The sequence below is a fragment of the Protopterus annectens genome, chromosome 2.part2, assembly GCF_019279795.1.
Source record: "Protopterus annectens isolate FY-2018-M chromosome 2.part2, PAN1.0, whole genome shotgun sequence".
NCBI lineage: Eukaryota > Metazoa > Chordata > Ceratodontiformes > Protopteridae > Protopterus > Protopterus annectens.
Window position 1 is genome coordinate 568,061,408 of NC_056730.1, and position 24,285 is coordinate 568,085,692.

The window sequence follows — 24,285 nt, forward strand, 5'->3', positions numbered from 1 at the left end:
GTAACAAGACTGGATTTAACTCAATCTGTACTCTGTTGCATACTGTCTACTCAGGAGATCTCTGCCCAACAGACAGGTCCATGTCCATTGCAGAACTGATGTACATGCGCATACATCTGAAGTAAACCCAAGCTCACTGTACTACATGCTCTAGGGATATCATCATCACAACATTAAATAGAACATGTTGGAGGGATACATTACTAACTCACAGACTTCCCTTGCTTTGGAGCAGGCTCCCAACCGACATTAAGCCGAGACCCTCACTGACACTCTTCCAGAGGAGCCTTGGTCACACCATGGATCACTTCATCAGCTCTACTACACAGAGGCCTAGGGAACTAACTCCATGGGTGGTGATAGCTGCACACTCTGGCCATACTAATATATGCCTTCAGGCAGATAGCTTATTGCCTACCTATGTACCTATATATATATATATATATATATATATATATATATATATATGTATGTAGGGGGAACACAGTATAATAAGACAAAGATGGATGGGCAGAGATGTGTGTAAGAGGGTGACCATGACAGAAAGCCATCCAGGACTGTCCCACCCAGCACACATCCCAATGGCACGAAAGACATGAGGTGCATATCTCTCCCACTGTACATAACAGCCACCAGTATCTGCAAGCATTACAGTGTATGTGGTCCATGTGCCTGCTGTACAACATGACTGTACAATGAAGTACACATCTACTATCTGTAGACATGTACCTGTCACATAGTAAGTTGTGCAGCTTTCACCACACCATTGGGTAGTCTCCCAAGGCCTAGTTCTAATAGTTAGTACCCTAAGCCCCTTTCTAGTGTGGCTGCTGATGTGATGCCTGGCATGAGTTGTCTGTTTCCCATCCACTCATCAAGGTTCCAATTGAAGAGTGCCAGCGAGGGGTTCTGTCTGATGTACAGTGGGACTCTGTTCCACAGTAAGGCAAGTGTCTGGGATGGTACTCTCTCCCACCAGCATGTTGTATTCATCGTTCTGATGAGGTTCATATCCCTGGAATGTGTAGGGCGACTCGATGTTATCTGTAGATGGAGCATGTTCAACAGTTATGTGTTGGACATGGCTCTGTATGTTAGGCAGAGTGTGCTTCTGAGTAGGCTGTACGCAACAAAGAACAGATGTAGTTTTACCAGTTGTGTTGCATAACACAACTGTTTGAGGCCAGTAATCCTGTTGGTGAGGTACCTATGTGGTCTCTACAACTGCTCGATATGCTAAGTTCAGTGCATCCAAAATGGTGCACTGTACTCAATGATGGGTCTGATGATGTAAGAGTAGAGTGCCAACACTACCTCTTTGGATCCTGATGCAAACCCTTTGTTGATTAGGTGGGCCGCATAGGATCTCCCAATCACTTTGGCAACATGGTTGTCAAAGGAAAGATGACTATCTACTTGTATCCCCAGATCCCTTATCACCTTGTCATTTTTAAGGGGGTAACACCTATGTGGTAGTTTGTGGGTATTTTCTTTTCAACAGAGGATCACTATGCATTCCTCCACAGTGAGCTTGAGGCCATGATTCTGACATCACACATCTGTCTCATAGAGTCCCTTCTGGAGAATATGTCTGTCTTCCGGGGAATCTGTTATGGCAAACACTTTACAGTTCCCAGCAAACTTAGTCAACCACAACCCTCCTGTGTTGGCATGTACATTTGAGAAGTCTATACCAAACAGGAGGGACCTCAGGACTGAACCCTGGGGGACACCAGTCATTACCGGTGTAGAGTCTGACATGTAGCCAGCAACTCTTAATGTGTGGGATCTATTTGTGAGCCAGTTTGCAATCCATCTTGTGATGTATGGATTCATGGCCAGGTTGGTGAGTTCATCTATGATACCTGACTGGGGAATGGTGTCAAAGGCGAGGTATAGGTAGGCTGTGTTGAGCTCATTTCAATCATCTGTAGCCTGGGTAACTGTCAAAGAAATCCTCCCAGTTCAGGAGGCGTGGTCTGCATTTGACGAAGCCAGACTGTGTGTGCTCAACTGTGTGAAGGTTCCCAATCTCTGTATTGTTGACTTCCATTATGATTGGCTCCATTGCCTTGCAGAACACACTCGTCAGGCTCATAGAGCATGAATGCCAAGGGGGTTTTGTGGCCCCACCCCTGTGGAGTGTGAAGAACGTTGATGTGCAACATTCTATGGGTACATATCCTGTAGAGAGCATGTAGATGGAGGTGTAGGTATCCTTGATGAATATGGATACATCCTCACCCTATGTGCTATGATTCAGGGTCCGATGCTGGAAGGTATGGAATGAGTAGTATCCTGGTAGTGCTGGTGTGCTGTCTGGAGCCTTGAACTAGGTTTCTGTTACTGCACAGATATCAATATTCTCCATAATGAGAAGTGCCTCGAGTGTGTGCATCTGGAGGCAGAGGCAATGAGTAGCACTTAGTTCACTTTGTGGTTATTTGTGTTGGTTACGGGGTTTGGTTTGTCCTGCGTGACGGGTGTTCCACACCTGAAGTCAGCATCTCATTGGTCCCATTTGACCGTAAGCTAATTACCCTAAATATCCACATTCTGGACCCACACCCCCATTAAGGAAACCATGTTAAAAAATGTCTCCAAAGCCAACTTCATGCTTCTTAAGACACAAGTGCTGAACTGCAGGACACCCATGCAGATGGACAATACAGTTACGACTACTGAATCCTTCACAATTGCACTTTATAAGCACTTACATGACTGCATGCATCGTGCTATCCCAAACAGAACCAAGACGCTATCCTCCAAGAAAAGGAAGCCAATCTGGTGTTCCCCTGCCATAAACAAACTGCACAACAGAAGGAAGAAACTGTTGCAGAAGAGGGTAAAATCCCATGGGGGGGGGAGCTCCATGGTCAACATCAGTAAGAAGCTGTGATTCCTGAAATCCTCCAAAGCTAGTTATGAAAACAAAATCGACACTGATTCTAAAGACAACCACAAAGCATTCTATAGCAATGTCAAGAATCTCAATGGCAACACTCAGATCTGCTCTGAGTTACAGCACAATGGCACTAAATATACAGACCCAACTGATATTGCCAACATCCTGGCAGATAGGATCAGTGCTAACGTTACCCCCCTCTCACCCATGAAAGAGCACATCTCTATAACGGAAGACTGCAAAGTTGCTGTCATCACGGCTGCACAGGTAAAAAACACTCTCCAAAGCCAGGAACGCAGCATCCATGTGACCAGATAACATCCCAGGCTGTGTTCTACACAAACTACAGAACAAACAGGCACCACACCTCCGTACCATGTTCAGTCATAGCCTCACCTCAGGCTTTGTGCCTGCTGAATGGTGCACAGCGACGGTTATCCCACTACATAAGGAGGGAGCCACCACGGACCCCAGGAACTAGAACCCCATTAGCCTGATGAGCCTGCTCTGCAAGGCCATGGAATGTATAATCATATAACTTATAAAAAAAGACATTGGTAATCTCCAAACTCTGGACCACAACCATGTTGGGTTTGTAAAAGGCAGATCATGTCTCCTAAACCTGATAGACATCATTGAAGCAGTCACCAGAACCGTAGACAAGGGTAAGGTGGTTCACACAGCCTATGTAGATCTTGCCACGGCTTTCAACACCATCCCCCACTCTGGAATTATAGATAAACCCACTAAACTAGGTATAAATTGCTATGTCATAAGATGGGTTGCCAACTGGCTAACTGACAGAACACACACTGTGAAAGTAGCAGACTCCAAGTACGACTTTGGACCAATGACAAGTGCAGTACCATAGGGTTCAGTCCTGGGTCCTGTCCTGTTTGGTATCTACTTCTCTGAAGTAAACTTTAACAAGGAAGGTCTGTGGCTAATGAAGTTTCCAGATGACTGCAAACTAGGAGCCATAATTGAAACTACTAAAGATGTGGACATCCTACAAAAGGGCCTCACTGAGACAGATGCCTGGTATCAAAGCCATGGCCTCAAGCTCAATGCCAAAAAGTGCATTGTCATCCCCTTTGGTAAAAACTCTGTAGCCATGAACTACAACATAGGTGGTAGTATACTTAATATACTGAAAGTGTGATAAGAGACCTTGGGTCACAGGTGGACAGTGGACACACCTGTGATAATCACATCCCCACAGTAGTCAGGAAATCCTTCTATGTGGCACACCTCATCACAAAAGGTGTCTCACGCAGAATAGAAGAGGATATTGTTCCCCTCTACTCATCACTCATTAGATCCATAATAGAGTACAACACCCCTTTTGCTATGTACCTCACAAGTCATCTACAACAACTGGAAAGCCTGCAGAAATACCTCACAAAGAGCATTAGCGGCCTGAAATACATGCCATACACAGACCGTCTCAAAATGCTCCCGCTGTACTCTCTCGCATATCGCCTACTCAGAGGTGATCTCTGCCTAACATACAAAGCTATGTCAAACACAGAGCTGTTGGACATGCTCCACGTAAAACACTCACAATCCCACTGATCTTCGGCCCCAAAACCCAGAGTAAAATACAAAAGGAAGGGGTGTATCCATTTACCTTATGGATACCCACACCTTCAGGTTAGTGGCACAGCATGAGGTCTTGGAGACCATGCAGGTGCAACTAACATTGAGCAAAGCTGCTTATCAGATTGTAGCCTGCTACAGATCACCTACCTTGTCTCAGGAACCTCACTCAGTATTCCTGAGAACAGTGGAAAATATAAAGGTCCTACCAAACACCATTATATGAGGAGATTACAACTACCCAAACACTGACTGGGAGAATTACTCGTGTACAAAGTCCTTTGCCCAATGCTTCCTAGAGTTTAAAAACTCAAACGCCCTGGAACAGCTGGTCACCACGCCTACTAGAGGTGACAACATACTGGGCCTTATCACCAGCATGGGGTACCAGTGTTCCACAACAGAGATAAACCCCTCGCTGGTAATATCAGATCATAACATAATCACACTGCCCCCCCCACCCCCCACCCCCAGTCAAGGAAACCACTGTGAAGAAATTTTCAAAAGCAAACCGCACACTTCTCAAGACCAAACTGGAAAGTTCCAAAGTCCCCTTGCTATAGGATAATGCTATACAATCTGCAGAATCATTTACAAGTGCATTCTATGAGCATTTACAGGGATGCATGGATTGAGACATCCCAAATAAAACCAAGACGCACTCCTTCAAATATAAGAAACCAATCTGGTGGTCATTGCCCATACATAAGCTGTACAACAGAAGGAGGAAACGAACACATGATAGAGCAAACTTCACAAAAGGAAAGGCATCACTGATCATTATTAGAAAGAAACCATGATCGCTCATAAAATAATCCAAGGCCTGATTCTAAAGACAAATTGCCAAGGAATGTAAGAATAACCACAAAGCCTTCGTTAGCTATACCAAACATTTAGGTGGCAACTCTCAAATATGCTGTCAGCTACTGCAAAATGGCAAAAAATACACTGAACCAACTTACATTGCCCACATCCTGGCTGACAAGTTCAGTGCAAAATCCCCCCCCCCCATCACCCCCAAAAAGGCCTGTGTCCATCCCAGAAGAATGCAGAGCCCCAGACTTCATGGACATGCAGGTAAAAACAGCCCTCTCCAAAGCTAAGAACACAGCATCAGTAAGACTGGATGGTGTCCCAGGCTGCATCTTACACCAGCCCCAAAAGGAACTACACCCTCACCTACATTCACTGTCCAGACTCAACCTTACCACAGGCTATGTACCCAAAGAATGGCATACAGCAACAGTCCTCCAGCTCCACAAAGGTGGTGCCACAACAGAACCTGGAAACTATTGCCCTATAGGCCTACTCAGCCTGGTCTGCAAAGCTATGGAGCAAATTATCATGGAACCCATAAACAGAGACATTAGGAACCTCCAGACACTGGACTGTACCCAACTTGGCTTTGTTAAAGGCAGATCCTGCCTGCTAAACCTAGCTGACGTCTTTGAAACAATTACCAAGGACACAGATGGAGGTGAAAGTAGTCCACACAGCCCACCTGGACCTCACTAAAGCCTTTGACACCATTGCCCACTCTGGCATCATGGACAAGCTTACCAGCTTGAATATTAACACCTATGTCACAGGATGGGTGGCCAACTGGCTCACAGATCAAACACACATGTTCAGAGTTGCGGGTGCCATGTCCAACTCTAAACCAGTCACAAATGGCATCCCACAGGTCTTGGTCCTGGGACCCCACCTGTTCAGTAGATACTGCTCAGAGGTACAGGCAAGCACAGGAGGAGTATGGCTGAACAAGTTTGCAGATGACTGCTCACTGTGGTCCATAATCGACTCTACGGCTGACACAGACATCCTCCAGAAGGGTCTTACAGAGACAAATACCCGATGTCAAAACAATGCCCTCAAGCAGAATGCCAAAAAATGCATAGTCACCCCCTTTGGATAAAACAAAGTGCACACAAATTACCACATAGGTGGTAATCCAGTATGTACGGAGAATGTAATTATGGTACTGGGGACCCAGGTAGATAGTAAACTCCTTTGATGATCACATTGCCAAAGTGTTTAGAAATTCCTTCTATGTAGCTCACCTAATGTAACCTACTTTGTCTAGTCTGATGATGTCACCATCCTACAAATATACCTGTGGAAAGGAGAACTCCCAGTAATGTGTATAGCGCGTTGTGCTAATGTGTACTCCTCTAGTATCATAAAGTAGTTAGGTAGGGGTTTGAATCCTGCACTTGACAACTGTATGAGTGTGTGTGTGTGTGTGTGTCTCCTTGGAGAGGAGCAACCTTTTTGAAGACTACTGAAACACCTTAAAAGTGGTATACTCTATTGTCAAGTCTGATGATGTCACCATCCTCCAAATATACCTGTAGAAAGAAGAACTCCCAGTAATGTGTATAGTGCGTCGTGTTAATGCGTACTGCTCTAGTATCATAAAGTAGTTAGGTAGGGGTTTGAATCCTGCACTTGGTGACTGTGTGTGTGCTCCACGTGTGTGACACTGTTGGCCAATGTGATGTGGGTTTTGCTTTTAGTACTGTATGACATATCACAATGACAACAGTATGTGCATTACACATGTCGGGTAGCTGTGTGGCAAATACATATACATACATGTGACCTCAATAATTTCATAGGTGGGAACCCTGCTTTGTCCATGAACACATCTGTTATCTTTGCCAGAGTGTGCTGCCGCTTTCCAGACCCTAGGTCACATCTGTATGCTTGTGACAAGCCTAGCCACTGCAGTGATCCCTGGCCTACGTCATCCGTTTCACATACACTCATTACAGTTTCTATTGAATAGTGTGAGTGAGGGTTTATGCCTGAGGTATATTTGAAACCTGTTCAAAAGCAGCAAAGTCTGTCAAAGATGGCTATTTATTATAGGTGTGCAACAACCTTTGTGGATATGCATGCAGACCCGTTATTGCTTATATGATCCACAGAGGGATTTTCAAAACCCTTTGGAAATGTGATTATCAAAGGAGAGATGACGTAACACTTGGCTCTATGTATACATCGGTACCTGTTCAACATTTTGGGGGCTACTACCTATGTGGTACTCTGGGGATACTATGTTTTGTAAAAGTGGATGACTATGCTTTATTTGGCTTATAGCTTTACAGCATGGGTTTGACAACAAGTATCTGTCTGTATGATACCCTTTTGGAGGATGTGTGTGTCATCTGGAGAATGCATTATAGCCCACAGTATGCATTGCCAAATGTGGCCAGACATACCCCTACTGTGTTTGCTTGTACCTAAGAAAGCTATATGCCAAACAGGAGTGGTCCCAGGACTGAGTGCAGGTGAATACCACTGGTTACTGGCATAGAATAGTACTTGTAGGCTGCAAATGTTACTGTGTGTCCTACATCTGTATGTCAGTTGTCGAGACATCATCTAACAATTGTTTATGGTCAGGCTGTTGAGGTTATGTATACTACCAGAATGCAAACCAATGACAGATAGTAAGAGTATCGCCCACAGCACAGTGTCAAACTGTGTCATACACACACGTGTACTCAAGTTCCAAAATGTGTGTAGTACAATGCATACTGGCCACCAATAGAAACTATGGAGTGTTGACACTGCCTAATACAGGGCATGTCACCCTGCCCATGTGTCCAATATGCATGTACATGCAGACAGTGCACCTTCAACCATGTTCACAAATGTACACCTGCAAATCTGTGCTGCACACATCCCGCACTTACTGTCCACTCTCTAACACATGCTGACAAAACTACACACATCAGCCAAGTGGCACATGGGCAGACAATACACAATTGGAATAAACCCTAGTGTAAACAATACTACATTGATAATTATAGCTTTAATGCATCATGCCTGCTCAGCTACACCTTCAAGGATATCATTACACTTTACTGCTGACAACATGCTAACATTGCTATTCTGTTATAAAGTCACCCTGTACATCAGCACCATGTTAGCCTGTTCCTGCATCAGTGTTACAGATGACAGGAGGTGGCACAGGTTTCATCATATGCACAGGGTGTGTTGGTTTGCCAGAGGCCTACATTGAGCCATACAATTGACATGTGTGTGTGAGGGCCAAGAGTACTGTTATGGGCCAGTATGGATGTAAGTTGGGAGGGTGGCCTAATGGTAAAGGTGTTTGCCTTACAAACACAAGGTGCAGGGTTTGAGTCTCACAAGGGATAATTGGCTAGGCTTACAATGGCTCGTAAGGGCAGTTAACCTAGTACTAACCTATGAACCTATGTGTGCGGGTATGTGTTTGCCCTAGGTGTCTGGTTTATGTGTGTGTGTCTGCATGCACACATTTCCACCATGTGGCTGCCATATACGCCGATTTGTGGGACAGCTACAGACTGTACCTGGCAGGCTTTACAGATCACCGTCTCTGGCCACGGATACGGGACCTGTGCCTGGCAGGGGTGCTACAGACAGTATCAGGTACTAATCCAGACTGGGTACTATCCTTAGGGGTTGACATATGTCCACTGGATCCAGGTCCCTGCTGGGACTGGCCAGAGCCACGTGCACGTGGTCTTCTAGGATGGTCTATGGACAGCCCACCCCCAACATTGCTGGGGCTGGTACTGGCACTGAGGGAGTGGCTATGACTTGATGGACGTCCACGGCGACTGCCAGCTGATGATATTGCTGGCATATGTCCGTCAATGTCTCAACTGTCCCGCACTGTCCTGACACATGGACATGACATTGTAGAGGACATCTAATGTCTCACCCCAACGTCTATGAATGACCTCAGTATAATTACGGATGGCACCTGCTAGCTCACGGATACTGTCATTTAAAGAGGTGTTATGAGCCCTCTGTGCCCTTAGTCCCTGTCTGGTGTACCGTTCCATACGTGCCTGTGCCTCCATGACAGCCTGGAACATGCATGTGGTTGTAAGAGTTGTGGCATGTCTGCCAGGGGCATGATGACCAGCAGTGCTCTGACGAGAACCCCTGGACATCTGCCTATGTGGTACCGTTCCAGACATCTGGCTATGGCTGCTGTGTCCTGATGCATGTGCCATAGATACCACACTGTCCTGGCCATTGCCGACTGTACACTGTCCCTCTGCTAAGGGCATTGGTGATGATGGATGTGCAGCAGTATGACTGTGTGCATGGATGGGGTGGAGACTTGTGTACTGTCAATTGGTGGCCCAACAGACCCTGACAAACATGCCTGTGCCTCAACACACCTATCCTCATTATCACTATTTGTGTCAGTGACATCAGGTTCCCTGCTGCACTGAACCAGCCCAACCTCAGCACCTGTGAGAGTAAAATAGGAAACGCACTTTAAGACCTGTACATGGTCAGAACACATGAGCACATGCACACAAATACACTCCTCACTAAAGCAGAGACACACACACCACCAGCAATCTCAGAACATACTCAATAGCAGTTGATAGTGGGGTACAGTATCACAAGCCAAACAGTCATATCACACATGTCAGCATGCAGGACATGTGTTGCTCAACAGCATGCAGTGCAAGTGTAGACAGTTCTTGTTACTAACAGTATACATGGCTTTGATGCATGTGTTTTGTTGTTCGGTGATTGGCCTCCCCCTGGAACTCAATGTATACATGGACACAACATTGCTGTGCAAGTATTAAAAACTCTTTAATGTACTGTGCACCATCACTCACTGGTATACATACCATGGCTGGATGTGTATCTGTGTGTCACATAGATATCCAATTCTGATTAGAGCCTCTGTGTCTTTAGCAAATAATTGTGGAGACAGTTTTAGCTCATGCATGATGTGTATACACACAAGATAAGTGGTGCATGTATAACTGATGGAATAACATTGGTCCACATAGCCAATGTACAGTAGTTATGGTGAGTGTAGATCATATTGTGGACATGCCAGTCATCCATGACATGGCATGCTAAAATGCATATTTAAACATCACACATACCCAGTGTGTGTCATATGACCTAGCCACTCAATAGCATTACAAGACATATATGTGTCGGTTGTGCAAATGGTGATTGTTATGCATATTGTTTATAGGTGCATATGTTTGCACACACGCAACATTGAGGTGTATAGCAATGAAAGCTATGTGTAGTACTGTGGTTACAATAACTGGATGGGGTGTAGTACCATAAGCCATCATCATGAAGCATCATGTGATCACTCAAGGCTACAAATGTGTCCCAAACCAGCACCTATCATGCTGTACCAGAACTGCACTACCATGGTTACATTCACCATTTTCACAGCCAGTTGTTACATGGGTTTGTAAGGAGGCCAATAAGGAGCATTGCCTAGCATGAACGTGTTGTGTGTTGCAGTGTGTTTCACTGCCCCATGATAGGCCTCTACCCCTCAAGTATATTATGTGTGCTGTGTGGATGACATTTAGGATACTGGAGTGTGACTTTACAGAGGGTTTGTGAATACTTCATGTGTAGCATGTTAACATGTTCTGTGTATGACATAGTTGTGTATGTTGTGTGCATGTGTATCGACTCTGCCTATCCAATGGTCACTACAGTGTAGCCACATTTGTTTGAGATGGTCTGTGTATTGCATGTGTTTGAGGCAGATAATCACATTACTGAGATGTGTGTAGTCTCACAGCAAACATGCACAGCATGCATTATGCGTTGGTGTGTTACATGTGTACATGGCCTACACCTTAACTATGACATGCACTTTTTATTTGCAATAATAAATGTAGAACACACTCACCAGCATGTGTCCGCTGCTTTGCTGTCACACCAGAGGGACCTACATGGATATGAGACAGTTTGTCAGTGTTGACAACTGTGGCATTGCTACTGTGGCTTTGCAATCTTACAGTAGTACAACAGTTTACATTCACAGGCCTACAGATTATGTTCCAAATGATCAGTATTGCACAACAACAGGCTCCATATCTTCTAACTACATAGTACACATCTCACATATGCATGATCTACCAATAGAGGTAACAGTAGTCTACAGATATGCCATGTTACCTGCACGCTCCATGTGTTCTTGCTGGGTGGCCCCAACCTCCATCAAGTTCAGTGTCTGCTGCTGTTGTTGGGCAGGTGCCACCAGGCTCAGGAGCAGCTCCTCCACTCTGGTGGGGGGGGGGTGGATGTTAACCCCACCACTTGTTGCAAGCTGTTGTCTACGGACATCAGAAGCACACTGACGGACATGTCTTTAAATCACTGCAGTGATGGCGTACCTGCTCATATGTCCAGTTATGCATGCCTATGTCATTTACCCTCAGGACAACATCTTGCCACAGTGCAGTACGCTCATGCTGGTCTTGGCTGGTTCTTGAGAATGGTAGGCTGTAGTGCTGAATCAGACTGCTGGTAATAATGTCATCCTCAGCACTACTGTAGCTGGGATTACGATGGTGGGCCATGAACCCTGGAAAACAAAATAAAATATGTCTGAGCAAGTCATATGGCACACTTAATATTGTACATTACAGATATCACTGAACTGCCATATATAGCAACCTATTAGCTGACTGAGATTAAACACTTTCAATACCACTTATCAGTGCTCACCCCACAACTGCTTGAAAGTGCCTGGCACGCTCTATATAATAAACCGTGTTCTGCACAGCAACAAAATAAAATCACTATACAAGACTATACAACAGTACATGACACACTGTACGTGACACAATGCACCACCTAGCCACAGAAGGTATAGATCAAGTGAATGCATAAAGAAATATGTCATCCATCGCAATGTTTGTAAAGTCCAGTTACAGTATTCCCATTATACCACACAACTTGTTGATGGCAAACCCGTGGCCAAAATATGTGCACAATTGTGGATATAGGTGGCATACTGCTGTAGTAAACTATAAATGTTGCTAAATACGCAGTTATGTCTTGTAACACACATATGACAGAGGACATGTTACAGGCATACCCACACACACATCAGACATAATTACAAGACACAAAGATATGGCAACCCAGATAAGCTTTACGTGTGTACCATACAGTACTGTGTGTCAGTACTTACAAAACCTTAAGCCTGAGGAATGTAATCTGTGAGGACTACAGGGACCACACAAAACAGTGATTCCAAGCAATGTGGATATACACCATACTTTGCTGTTTAGGCCTGCAGCTTCAAGTAGTGCTACAGTTCATACAGAATTTGGATTCAACATCAGTAACAATCAATAAGCATACATGTAGTGCTTTAGCCTCCAATGACACACCCCAGTTAACACCAAGGGACTACATCAGACTGTATGCCATAGTGCTTTATCTGCCTAGCAATAGCATACACAGCTTTTGCTGGAATCAAAGCAAGGACACATAATACCATGACAGAAACAGTTTTCCTCTAAGCTATCCCACAAATACACATCTTTGGCACATTCACCAACACAGTGACCATCACACTCGGCCAACTTTACATAGAATCTATTGCAACAAGTAGATGTGGGTGTGTATGACTATATATGACTCTCTCTCTCTCTCTGTATATAAATATATATATATATATATATATATATATATACACACATATCCATTGGTGTACATATACATATAGGCACATATATACTCCACCTTTCATGGTGGGAATATCAATTATACAAAGGATGTGAGGTATACAGTAATATAATAATATCGCACAGTCTTGTGAGAAATACATTGAAAGTGTTCTCAGCCCAGGTAGCTTTAGCAGGCCTCACTGGCTGCAACATTGCAAACTGAACAAAACACACACAGTGTTTAACCACCACATGTCATATACCAGCACTGTATGCTGTCTTGCTTGTCACACACTAAAACCTACATACAAATATGCACATAACAACCTTCCCTTCACCAACATATATATGTCCACCCTTCACAAACAGTTGCACTATGTCCCTTGCTCTATGCACATATACAGATGTTAATATATATGACACATATATATCTCTCCGTATGCGTGTGCCATACACACACAAGGTCCACACTGTTGCAAGTCCCTGGACCTCACAGCTGAACTGTTGGGCCTTGCTGCAACATGAACAGGTGTCACATGTGAACACACAGTAACATTAGAGGGGGTATATATAGCTACAAATGCTAGATTAGCATACTAGCCTGGTACAGCAGTTGCCAATGCTAAGCTAAACTTTAATATGACTATCATGCATGTGTTACTCTGTCACAACCATGTTTATATAAATGTTTGCCCTAATCCCCCAAACAGCCATTGTCCACTCTACTGTACAGAACACAGATAACATGGATCAGATGTTTGACATTTAATGCTGAGCTACATATTTCACAGTTATGTCCCATTGCACACAGCTACACACTGAATTGTCCATGGCAGTAGTTAAGCAGGACATCTGTACATAGATACGTACTGCTGCCACATATGAATGGTCACTTTATGTAGAGTACTCTTCAAAAACATGTACTACATGCCAGTAAATACATATCTGTTATATACCTTTCCTTTGTATGAGTTGGTATTACTTATTTTCCGTTTTCCTTTTGCTTTTCCCTGTCTCTCTCTCTCTCTCAGTCTCTGCAATAGAGTGATTGAGTTTGTGGGCAGCAATTACAGCCTTCTTTTATAGGTATTTGCATATGTGCATGTGATGGCCTCTGCACCAATTGGTGGCCACCATTTGCTAATTGCATGCAGCCTGCTGTGTGGTAATTGCAGTAATCACTGTCATAGCAACCCAGTGCTATAAATTGCTAACTCAGGTAGGCGTAGCCCTTTCAACTTTCCAAAATTGGGATCATGCTTGTTTGCTGTGAACATCATTGTTTAAGTCAGAAGGTTGGTGTAGTTCTTACATCTGAAGCCAGGGGTGTAGCCAGTGATTTGAATGTTGTACTTGGACCTGAATGTTGCTGCTTCCAGTACACACTTGTCAGTGTAGAATTGTACTCACCCCTCCAAATGCTAACACAAGATACATGGGAGTATGTACTTTCTTTTCTAATTATACAATTAACTGCCATACAAAAGTAGTTATCGAGATGTATTCTTTTGGCACATGAACTGTTTGTGAACTGCTATACTGTGAATATTAATTTACTCACGTCTGAACAGTTTGTGCTTTTTAGTGTTGACATTAGCACAGGCTGCTCAAGAAAACTGGACAAATTTCAGTACTGAGTATGCGTACCTACATCCTTGGTAGACCCTGAACACACATGTATATTGTACATTTGGGTAGGGGTGCAGAAGTACAGAGAGCATTATGTATTATTGTGTGAATTTTATCTTGCTGGACTTAAAGGGCTGCTGAGTACCTGTTAGTTTATCAAGGCAAGTAGTCTGTCTTTGTAGCTCCCAACTGTGGACATATCCAGATGGTAGCCAGAGGTTAGCCTGTTATTCTTTGTCTGTGCACTACACCGGTCTTTTCAGCACTGGAAGAATGGCATTGTCACAGTTGGTTGCTACCAGTATATGGCTACATCTCCTGGTATTTCAGTGTTGTACTCCTACATAAGGGTATGCTTCTGGAACTCCTTCCAAAGCTATTTGCACAGTGTGTAACAGCAGAAAAGCTGATATGCCTGTGTGTTTCTGCCTCTGCCAGGCCTCTCAAACACTCAGGCACATATTTGAACAGACTCTGGGAAAAAGTAGGTAAAAGTGAGATACACCTTTAAAATATTAGAGACATTAAGTTGAGACTTTGAGAGAACCAGAGCATATGGATTAATACACCTTTTCTGAAGTACAAGCAGCGTCTAACTCTTACTTATTGTCATTATTCATTAAGTGTAATTCCCCACCTTTCTGCCTAACATCAGTACTTTTCAGAGGGATTCAGAGGGGCACAGCTAAAATTTGTTTCAAAATCAGGGACAACCCTGAAAATTAGTCACAGTTGGAAAGTATGGCCTCTGCCCTAATCAGATATGCCAGTGTTTGTCCTGCTATGATACTGTGTGGGGGTTGTAAAGTGCTGCTGTAACATTATTTCCTGCTAGAATGGCTGGTTCTCTTTTCACAGTCATGTAATGCCATTCCACAACAACTGCTGGTAAAGATCCACAGAACAAGATTTGTGTTATGGCATTCCTATTTTTCCTTTACATTCACTCATTTTGATGCATGATATATTTATTTCAGCTCCAACTTGTATGTCTACCGTGCCTTAGTGGTACTTCATGCAGTCTAGTGTGTGCAAGGTCTGGGGTTCGAGACTGGCAGAGGTGTTTTATTTTGCTGCTGAGCAGAACAAGGTCCCTGACATACAGAGTGACTAAGGCACATTTAAGCAGTTGTAAGTGGGTTTTCGCGATGCTTAGCAATGCTTTGCTAAGCGCACACAGGCGTACACTAGCGCAAACCCGCTAACTACTGCTTAAAAGTGCTTACTCCCGCTAACACTCGCGCTCATTTCTTTGAAAGAAAAGAAAATGGGGAGATAAAGTGGTGAAAAAGGGGCACAAAGAGGGAAAGACAGTAGGGAAAACAGCTCGGGATGTGCAGGATGGGTGTAGGGAAGGTCCATAGCTGCCCATTTCTTTAACAGCAACAGCTGTGCATATGCAATAAATTTGGAGGGAAATATGAAACCTTCAACCCCTGTGAGAGGGGTGAGGACAACAAAGTATGTTGTACTGCCAATAAAATATCAATTTATGTCCAGCGGACATGTGTTCAAAATGGGCAGTTATGTATGGGGCATAATTTTTTTTTGGGAGCAGATTGCCCTTTTTTTCTTTTTTTTTCAGGTGAGAGTGGAATGTGGGGTAGGGGAAGTAGGTATATTTGGGGAGGTAGGTTGGGGAGGTAAACAGACAAGACAAACAAGACGCATACAGGGGCGGAATATGACACATGGTGGGTGAACACCATTGATGGGGAAGGATATTTGGAAATCGCCAGCCCATGAGCCCACAGATGGCAACAGTGGAACTGAGATCCCCACCCATGGGCAATCACCACTGCACCTTCACAGCCCAGAGGGTGGCTGTGCTGGGGGCTACGTAGGAGGGGCAGGCTCACCCGTGAGTCGTGCCACTCATGCCTCAAGCTGGCATAGAGGATCAGCGACAGAACGCTTGATCTCCCTACGCACCACAGCCTGGACCGTTCGGAGGGTGATAGGTGGCCCTCCTCCACCCACGCTTGCATGGGGGGACGAGCCCCATCCCCTGCAGTGCTTCCACCCGAAGGTGGCACAGGATCAACGGAGGAGGAGGTCCCAGGCTGGGCACCGGACCTGCTGGTGCCAGGTGCCATCGCCAGCTGAGGTGGGACAGGTGGGTCCGCTGGGACAGGCCTTCCCATACGTTCTATGTTTAGGAGGATTTAATGAAAATATGGGTTAGTAACAGTCAACAGCATTCCCAATTAGTTATAACAGCATGCAGAAGTATTCCCATTAACCCAACACACCAGAGTTCCAACAGTTGAACAGCAAACATGACACATGCATATATGGAACAACAGTGGACATTACAACAGCATGCAGGTTTAATTGATGACAACAGGCCACCAATATTGTGGTATTTGAACAGGGCACATGCATCGAAATAAATGCAGATATTTATAAACCAATAGGACATATGTCCCAACAAATGTTTTGAGATTAGACATACCCATTGAGGTGTGGAATTGCATTTTTTATGCACGTACAGTAGGGTGGAAAATGATAGCTCCATTAACAACTTATATATCCTTCTAGTTTACACTACATTCCTATTAACTGCAGTTATATGTCCCCTACATGTATTATTACACTACCCAATTGTCCTTAAATCGTGAAATGGGTTTTGCTAGATCTTTATATACATAGGCTGTATCTGACATGCAAACTGTCCGGGATGCACATGTTACTGCTACATATTTTGTGAGTTGCTCAGACACACTACTGATGAGATGGTACACTGACAGCTCTACTTTCCTATACTTATCTAAATATGTTTAGGTGAAATTATCAGTTATATGTTAACAGCTCCCTACATTTCTGCCAGCACAATGACATTTCTGGGGAACACAATACCAAGCTACACATGTGCCAGATTAACCTGTACATGCTGGGCATGAACCAACAGTTGAGGACTGTAAATATGCTTAAAAGCTACTGGCACTCCCTTCATCCACTTTATATGGGCCTACCCAACTGTGTGTTAACAGCGCTTAATACAACAGTACTATTTCTATAATGCAAGAGTACAACAACATATCAAAGAAAATTACACAGACACACTCCAGGAATTATACCTTTATTAAAGACTTAAAACACTTTTCTAGAGGCTCTCTCATTTATTTTACATAATAGTACAAGTAGAATAATTACTAACTTGCCTGGTGGCGCAGCCTATCTGCATAGGCTTGCTGATTCGCAGCACGGACACCTGCAGCTGTGAAGTAAATGAAGTGATATTGAGACATACCTATCCATAGTATACACTAGAATAGCAATTCTTACATACTTAATTCCATGGCTAATTACTCAGTAGTGGGGCATTTTCCATCTCATGGGCCTCCTGGATCCACTGGTCCAGTTGATCCGCCTTGCGTCTTTTCAGGTCTGCGTGGTGGTGTCTGACCTGCTCACCAGTCCGAGGGACACCTGTGGCACTGGTGAGTTCATGAGCTAGACAGTCCCAGGCGTCCGCTTTGTATTGGGTACCCTGGTACTGACCCCACAGGAGTCTATCCTCCATGATTATGGACAAGGAGCCAAACCATTACTTTTGACTCGTCAATGCCCCAACGTTGCGCTCGAAAATGAGAGCCCTCTCCAGCACCGGCCATTGCTGTCTGCAGATGGGAGCTACAACCATTTATGGCAAGTATTCCCGCCTATGGAGCTTAAATATGCATTATTTCCCGCGCTTATTTGTGATTGGCCAGTTTTGAAAAAACTCAGCTGAAGGTACACCTGCTTAGCAATGGGTAATCTTCCATTGATATGTATGTGTGTGTTGAAAGTGCATGCTTATGAAAATCTGTCTGGTTCAATACTGTGATTATGGTGCACAGTATCCTGGGTTCGAGGCCTGTAATTGCTTTTTATTTTACTACTGGCCAGACCAGCTAGGAGGTGTGGCTGTGTTTTACCGGCTTTGCTCAACTTTGCTCTACGTTGCCTGATGTTGCTCTACGTTGCCAAACGTTGCCCGATGTTGCGCTGGTTAGCGTGGTGCGCAGCTACGCGCAAACATCTTCTGTTTGCGCTCGTTTGCACGATGCGAAGCTCCGCGCAAAGCTATTGCGCTAGTTAAAGCAGTGCTCAGCTATGAGCAGTTATATTTAAATATGCTTAATACTGGTAAACTTTGCTTAGGAGTGCTTCACATTGCTTAAGATACGTTACTTATGCATCCATCAGTATGCATAACCATTTCACTTTCTTTATATATATATATATATATATATATCTATATATAAATGTATTCACTACTTCATACGCCATTTCAATGCTTTATACTAAAATTTAAATGATAAATGTCAGGAATTATTTTTATATACAGATTTCCAATAGAAAATAGAAGGGGAAAGGTGGGACTCGAACCGGGAATGCCTCCTCTTTGTGCGAAGGTTCTACCACTATGCTATCGCTATTTTGCTTAATTTGCATATAAGTTTCTTATTATCCTCTTCGATGTCTAAACTGCTAGCTGTAGCTAAGCAATGGGCAAACCCGCGCAAACACGGGCAGCTATATCGGGAATAATAAAAAAAAATTAAAGTTTACATTTTATAATTGTACAGGGGTTTAGAATGTGGGGAGTGTAGTGCTGGGTATGTACACATTTGACCGGACTCACTCATGTAGGTTGACATTTCCCGGTTGAGAGACTTGCAGGGGCGTGGATATTTGGACTGCTCGGCAGTCCGACATGCCCCCTGCACTCGTGCACACTCCGTGTTAGCCTTAGAGTTGAGGCAGCGTGCCCTCATTAATATACATGGCTCGCTGCCGTCTTACTCTTAGACTGGCGTTTCCGTGTAAGAATAATCTAGTCTTACACAGAGGATTAGTGAATCCTGGGGATTATCTTCTTTATTTAATCTTTCACCTTTATAAATTTGTTCTGTTTTCTTCTCTTTTAACAGATAATTCCAGTACATATTCTTTAATTATTTTGTATATTTCTTCTTACTGTCTTATTTGCTTAACTTCCTTATTTTTAATTCTCTTATTTTTCCTTTTTTTTATTATTTTACTCAAATATGGTGCTACCACTTCTTTCTTTCCTTGTAAACAATATTTTTGTTTATATAAAAGTTGTTAATTTTTATTTTATTTGTGTGAAGATTGGGGGAAGATGGTGGGTGAAGGCTGCCAGCCTAGTCAAATAGAATTTGATACATAATTCTGGCATTTGTAAATATAAATGTAAAATACATGCTTGTGTTCTTAAATGAAAGAAAACACTGTAAAATGTGAACTTCAAGATTGTAGCAACATTGCTATCTGCTGTAAGGAAAACTAAGCCAAGCATTTCACATCTGTTCTTTTGAAGTTAAAATTATGTCTTGTATACCCTTTTGATCTAGATAGAGGTGCCGAAGAGGCTAACTGAACACATTCTTTCTATTATTTTAACTTAAGAAATAATTACTAGAGTGTGCATGTGAAATGCCTTTTATTGTTGTAGTTTCCTGAGCAGGTGTTAGATTGTTAACTAATGTAGCCTTTTGGCCTGGGACCTCCAGACTAAGTGTCAAAATGATGTAATGTGTATACTGGGAAAACCTAAGTGTCAAAATTATGTAATCTGGGAGGGCCCAGCAGGGATGTTTGTTAGTGAGTTTAAAAACTATTGTTCAGAGAGAGAGACTGTAAGCATTTTGGTCTTGATGTCCAACTCTCAGCACTGCCTTATGCTCTCTTTATGTAAGTAGTATCTTAGACGTATGTTTTCTTGTAGAAATAGCTAGGACTGTAAAGATTAGACTTAAGTATTAGAACTTTCCTACTGTATTATTTTAAGTTTCTGTGTGATCTCTGAATTCTTGAGTGGCATTGTGGTGTAGTATATTGTCTTGTGTTTTAATTATTTATTATTAAATATTTTAAAAACCTTTACCTGTGGCTTGTTTGTGTAGAAATAAGTAAGCTCTAGAGTGCATTGCATATTTATAGTTTATTGTACACTCTAATAAGCCTTAGACTGATTAGTCACATTACCAACTGGATAATAATATTGCACAGTAATAATTGGACACCCTTTTAGGGGCCTGTGGGTAGCTGATAAGTATTAGCTGATGGTGGCAGTAATTACTAATGTATAGTCTGGGTAAAGGGGCACAGCTGGAGAATCTGTGTCAGCCTTTCCCAGGAGTGTCTGTGAAGTTGTATAAATACTTATCTCGAAGTGTGTGTGGTTTGTCTGCTACCTGAGCAGGGACACGAAGCACTGGTGGGACAGAGAGGGTATTGGAGTTTAGCTTGCCAGCTAGGCTGAGATCTGGAGACTATAGCTGTGCCAGTGGGGAGTCTTATTGGGGAGCAAGGGAGCAACCAGCCCCATACTGACTGTGATCTCTGTGTGCACTTAAGAGAAATTTTACTTTACTATGTGTATTTGCTTTCCTTTCTTCTTATATGAGACGCCCTCCCTGATGTTATTGGTAAGGATTGAGGCTCCTTGATTTCTGGGCCAGGGCACGGCCGTCACAATTCATTTTATATATTTCTTTCTTATTCATAAAAAAGGACGTTTCTTTTCTAAGTGTCTGAATGTTTCCTGACTTAATATCTTGTATCTCTTTTTCTTTTCTTTTTATCTTCCTTATACATTCTGAAACAGTTTTTATATTTTTCTTTAAAAATTAAGCCTGCAGGTAGTCCAATTCTCATAAAACTCTCGTATACATTGCTTTTTCCATAATTCCATAAGTTCTTTTTCTCTTCTAAATCTAATTCCTTTTCATTAATTCTCTATTCATTTTCCTGTTCTTAATATTCTTTTGTTTTGCTGTACTTTAACCCATATAGCCACATGATCTAAAAATCCAGTATACTTGGTTCCTTTTCTTAACTTTTAAACTATCAGATATTAAAAAATCAATTTCTGTCCTAATTCCATTCCTTTACCATTCCTTTTTAGGTCCAGTGGTTATTCTCCCATACACTTAGCTTTCCACTTCTCATAATTTCTTTAACTTCTCATAATTTCTTTAACCATGTTAACATCACAGTTACTCTTATTTTTTCTTTAATTACAATTAAAATCACCCACCAATGTAATGTCCATATTTATACAAACATAATCAAGAATATTTTTAAACATCCTTTCCCTCTCTTTTTTGTTACATATGCATATAACGCTGTAATTCTATACACATATTTTTCCACGTCATGTCTATTACTGTAATTTGTCCTGGTTCCACTATGGTTACATGTAATATTTTAATGCTTTCTTGATATAATATACATATGCCCAAGCACATTTTTTCCCCATGTTCTAAACTACTGCCCCTTTCCAAAATTTTTTTCAGTTTGTGTTCTTTCTTCCTCTTTTAATAATCTGATATCTTCTAGAACAATATGTGCATGTACTGCAGTACACTATTGTAATATACCTGTTCTCCTCTTAAGATTTTTCATACTATTCACTAATAGCTAATATTTTCAACCTTTAAGAACAGTTAGCATAATAAAATATTTATCCCTTTTCTTTCTTATTTTTTCTAAGCATTATATTTTTGAATTTTCTTTTCCTTTCGTTAACTGTTTTCCCTACCAAATTCTTTTTATTTCTTACTGTGCGACAATCCGCTTCTTCCTCACTTGTCTCCTCTGTTTCTTTTTCCTTGTTACTTTCTATAGCTTCATGTATAACCTCTTTCAGTTGCATCTTTTTGCACATTTTCTTGTATAACACATTCTTCTGTATAACTTAATTTCATTTTCTTTCACATTCATTTCACATTCTAGTTGTTAATGACCAGTATTGCCACATTTTTGCTCTTTAAATCACATTTTTTTTCCATTATGCCGTGTTTTACCACATAAATATCATCTTTTTTTATCACATTCATTGATTAAAAGATCATTTTTTCCACAAAACTTACAAGCCTTTGGATGACCCATGTATTTCATAAAACCCCTATCACCATAAACATTAATACTAGGTTCATACATATCATTATCATTTTCCATTTTTAATATTACTTGACATTCCCATCCCCCAGTCCATAGCCCCCTTTCATCATAGTTTTGTAGTGTCCATTACTTCTGTGCATACAGTTAACAAATGTTCTTTTCCTTCAACTTCAGTTCTAAACTGGATCAATATTCTTTGTTTGTCTGTAAAAAGCTTGCACCACATATTCTGACCATGAATAAATATTTTTATTTTGTTCATATGCACTCAGAAAAAAATTCCATGGCCTTCCCATTCTCAAATATCAAGTCACAAGAAGTCTCTATTAATTAAAATAAATGCTATTACTTCTTTTGCTTTGACACCCAGAGGTGCTATGACATAGTCCCAAACCTCATACTTTATTCTTTTTGACTGCTCACATGCACTGTATACCTTTTTGTTTCTTTTATTTCTTCTTTCTTCTTTGTTCCTTTTCGAACAGTTTGTGCATAAGTTTTTGTCTCTGGAACTGGCTCTTCTTCTCCTTTTTCTTCCATTTTTCCATGATGTCGCCCCATGAAATTGCTGCTCCACTTTCTGGCTCACTTTGGCTTACCATTTCTTCCAAATAATCATCCTGCACCCCACCCCCACCCCCGATTGGAGGGTTGTAATTATGCATTTTTTAGAGGTAACTCTCTCTCTCCTTCAAATAATCTCCTCTGAAAGTTTCCCTCTGAATCCATGTCTGTTTCAGATGCAATCACTTTTTATCCAATGTCACTGTTTTTTTTCTGAACCCATATCATCAGAAGTTACTTCTGGTTGCAGTTCTACCATTTCGACTACATTTTCAGCACAAGCTGAATCAGCCATGTTTTCTCCCTGTTTCTCCAAGCCACCTCTGTGCCTGGAACAGGAAGTTCATTGTGTCACACACAAGTGCTTCTGTATACTACCGAGAGTAGGGGAAGTTCCCCAATGCCCTGGTCAATTTCTCCTACTAGTATAAATACCATCTCCTGTGCTAGTAAAAGTAGAGTGTGGATACTAATGCCCTTTGTAAACCTATTCAGATTATAGGTTCTGAACATGAATTTAAATTTAAATTACTAGAAATTGTAGGCATTAATAAAAGCAATGGTTATTTATTCGCCTATATAGAAAAACATGAATATTATTGGATAGTCGAAGCTAGCTGTCCAGTAGGCCTGAATCGAATATGTATCTTAAAACCTATAGTAAAATTACAATCTACTTGATATGCATTACACTTTATACAATCTGCATTAATCTGACGCAGAATTAATGCCCAAGACTGACAGCATAAACCGACAATGCAGATTTCTTCAGAGTACTGTGTATTTGCAACCTTTTTTTTTTTTTTTTTGTTCTATGCCATATGAAGATTTTTTTTCTGTGCAAAATCCATTTCTAATTCCTGTGTAAACATTTGAATACTTGGAGTGGCAGCCATAAAATAAAAATAGGGATAGTTTAAATGTATCTGTTGACATTATGATTATATATTTGTAGCAGTGCATTTTTAGTTACAGAATCCAGCTGGTGCCATGCAAGATTTTGTTCAGTGTGAAAGTAGGTGTTCATTTACAGATGTGAAAACTCCTGTTCATTAAAAGTGAACCCTAATCTTCCCTAAAGGAGACCTCATATATCCAATCCTTTTGAATGCAGTGTCATATTCCTTCAATTTGTTGAATTGCATATTTAATGACTAGTGCAGCCACACCCTTCCTGTGCAATTCATTATTCAGCAG

At 42.1% G+C, this 24,285-nt stretch overlaps 1 protein-coding gene across 1 annotated transcript in view; it reads left to right on the forward strand.

Annotated features, from left to right (window-relative positions):
* Positions 1-24,285, forward strand: part of PRELID2 (PRELI domain containing 2) — a 1,431,605-nt gene that overhangs the window by 259,787 nt on the left and 1,147,533 nt on the right. The gene's annotated exons all lie outside the window — the stretch shown is intronic.